The sequence below is a fragment of the Pinus tabuliformis genome, chromosome 8, assembly GCF_031772625.1.
Source record: "Pinus tabuliformis cultivar Carrire ecotype Pingquan chromosome 8, CPIR1, whole genome shotgun sequence".
NCBI lineage: Eukaryota > Viridiplantae > Streptophyta > Pinopsida > Pinales > Pinaceae > Pinus > Pinus tabuliformis.
The window spans coordinates 1,125,155,635-1,125,158,835 of NC_142294.1; the positions used below are offsets into that span (position 1 = coordinate 1,125,155,635).

The window sequence follows — 3,201 nt, forward strand, 5'->3', positions numbered from 1 at the left end:
GCTCATTGATTTGGTGGCCCTTGAACTCCGAGCTGATGGTGGAGAATTCGAGGTAAGGGCCCATAAATGAAGGGGACACCTTCCTACAAATCCTCTAGCTTGTTCTCCCACGAATTTGGCTGCCAAGTGCTCATTAAGACCTTCAATTTTGTCTCCAAGTTGACCAAAAAGGCTACACAAAGCACCCATTAGACTTGTTGGCATAATGACTAACCAAATTCACTCTATTAACATAAAAATAATCAAAAACATGCAATAAACAAATGAGAATGGTGGACTAAGTCAAATTAGGAGGTTGAATGAGCCCAAATAATTGTACATTTTTGGGGCTCATCATCACCCCCCTACTGAAAGTGTTGCTCATCCTCTGAGCAACCAATCTCTCTCCTCGTCTTTGATAGCCCTGGTGGCTTCCTTGGCTAATCATCTCGGCCGATTTCTCCTTTGGCTTCCCTCTTTTCAAACTTTCCTGTAGAAACTGTTCGCTGGCTTCCTGTAGAAACAGTCCTCTGTCTTCCTGTAGAACAGTCTGCTAACTTCCTGTAGAACCAATTTCACTGATTTTACTTGCTTGGCTGGGGGTGCCTTCTCCTTGAACTGCGCTGCCTGAAAGCTGACGAATCCAACACAAATGGTAAGTCTAATGTATTATAAAAGCACACACGTACAATGAACTGCCCGAGAATAGATATTGCATGCCAAAGCTGAATGGGAAAAAGTGTTTCCAGGCCTTTAAATCACTGTTTTTCCATTGGTTAACCTTGATTCACGTTTCTGTTCCTGACATGACAATACTTTCCGACTGCGGCAGCTTTCTTTTCTTCATAAAATGCTTACTGCAATAGCAAATATGGGAATAATAACAGATTTGTATCCCAAAGCCAACCCAAATATAACATTAGTTGCTGCTCCAGTCCTGCATGAATCGGCAACATCTTGGACAGGGCTGTAAGCATTACTAGTGTAGTACTCAGTGACAAAACTAATAACAAGGCCAGACCACAAACCAATAGCACCACAGAAGAAAAGCTCCCAGTTCTTTACAACATTCTGGGCACCAAAATTGAAGATAGTGAAGGATGAAGGCAATGCAACTAGGCTTACAGCAGCAATGCCAATAGTCATCACTACTGTGGAGATAATAAGTTGCTTTTCCAATGCAAGCTTAATTTCCTTCACAGCCTTGATCTCAAATATGTTAGTTGCAAACAGAGTTGTGATTAAGCAAGCAATGATACCCATTGAACTAATAAGCAAGGGATAACACATGGCAGTAAGATCACGAGAGTTTCCAAATGATGATATGGATGCAACAACCAGAGCTGCATAGGAAGATTCAGCATAGGACCCAAATAGATCTGATCCCATACTAGCGATATCTCCAACATTGTCACCAACATTATCAGCAATGACAGCTGGGTTGCGTGGATCGTCTTCAGGAATGTTCCTCTCAACCTTGCCAACAAGATCAGCACCTACATCTGCTGCTTTGGTGTAAATACCACCACCTACTCTACCAAACAGAGCCATGGAAGAACCACCAAGACCATATTTGAAGATGTTGAAATAAGTTTTGCTAACCATTTCATATATTTTTCTCCAAGATGTTCTGCTAATTTTCGTTTATCTCCATCTGAATTCGAATACACTTCGAGTGAATCATGTTGCAAGTGCAAGTTGACCAACAGCTGAGCGCTCAGATTTCTGCGTGATTTTTGGAGTGAGGTGGCAGAGACATGCGTTGGCCATGCAGACAGTTAGGCTATCGTGAACTGCATGTTCTACTTATGAACCATATGTTTTCTTCTTGATCCGCTGCACTGGAGTACTAACTGTCCGTTTTTTGACTTTCACGTGCATGGCTGACCCATGCATGCTGCGTGATTTTTGCCTTGCTGAGTGCAATTGAACGTGGCTCTCTTCTTGGCTGAATCCACTCATCTCATTCATTCATGCATTGCTTTAGATTAGATCTATGCAAACAGATGAATAAGGTTTAGTCACGTACCTAAAATCAAATGGCTGCTTGTGAAGCTTCTTACTGCTGCATGCTTTGATTCTTTGATTGCATGAGGGCGTGGCTGATGATTTTGATTGCTTTCCCTTGTGCAGGTGTCCTCTGGCCGGATCTGAGCTGCATGCAATCGTTTCCACGTTCAACTCTGCCCGTTCAAGCTGCTGCTGCTGCTGCTGCATGGTCACAAAACCAGATCTTCTTTTTGCCATTTCTCCCAAACGGTAGATCGGATTGATCTGAAACTTGGTGAGCATGTTCCTACCATCATTATGCATATCCCATAGAAAATTCGTGATCAATGGATGCACGGATTTCGAGAAAAATGGAAAATGGCTGAAGATTTCAGAGCTCGATTTCTCGGAAACCGTGCATTGGAATCGGCTGAAATTGCTGGGGTAGGCTACTATCACCCATTTTCATCTCCCCATGAAACAGGTTTTAAAACGGATGCACGGATATGGAGAAAATGCAAAAATGGCTGATGGTGATGGAGGCTGATTTCTTGGAAACCGTGCACCAGAATTGCATGAAACCGCTCAGGCATGTTTTCATCAACCTTGTACAATTCCCCATAAAAGGGTTTGTCAAATGGATGCATGGTTTTCAAGTTATGGCAAAAACAAATTCTACTCTATGTGTTTTTGCTTCAAGGCACTTTGCATTTTGGTTGCATGGTATGACAAAATGAATTTTGGCTGTGATGCAGGTATGGAGATGATAGAGGAGGAGTTGGAAGATTGCAGGAGGACTTCTGAACCTTTGAGGAAGCTACCATGCCTGCCAAACCACTTTTTGAAATGCATGCCTAGTTTCCCACAATTTCTACAGGAAGTTCCTGTAGAAGCACAACGAGAAGCACAAGGAGGTAAAAAAATGATGGAGAAAGGCAAGGGATGGACACACAAGTGCTTGTAGGCCTAATCAACAGATTCCCACCATCAGATTCACTTTTGAAATTGGATTTGGCTCGTCCAAAGGTTCTACAGGATGTTTCCTGTAGAAATACAGAGCTTCCTGTAGAAGGCACAAGAACAATTACTTTGACCTTGATTTGAGTGCTCCTCCTGTCATGAAACGTCCTTCTTGCAACCTGCAATGTCACTGCTGCAACATGAAATTATTCAATGGAGATTAGCTTTATTTTTCTTTTTCTTTTTTCTCTTTTTTTTTGAAAAACAACTAGG

The 3,201-nt window shown here is 42.2% G+C and overlaps 1 pseudogene; it reads right to left on the reverse strand.

The window, feature by feature from the left end:
- Positions 1-822: 822 nt before the first annotated feature.
- Positions 823-1,530, reverse strand: LOC149239304 (pyrophosphate-energized vacuolar membrane proton pump 1 pseudogene; annotated as a pseudogene).
- Positions 1,531-3,201: the final 1,671 nt, after the last annotated feature.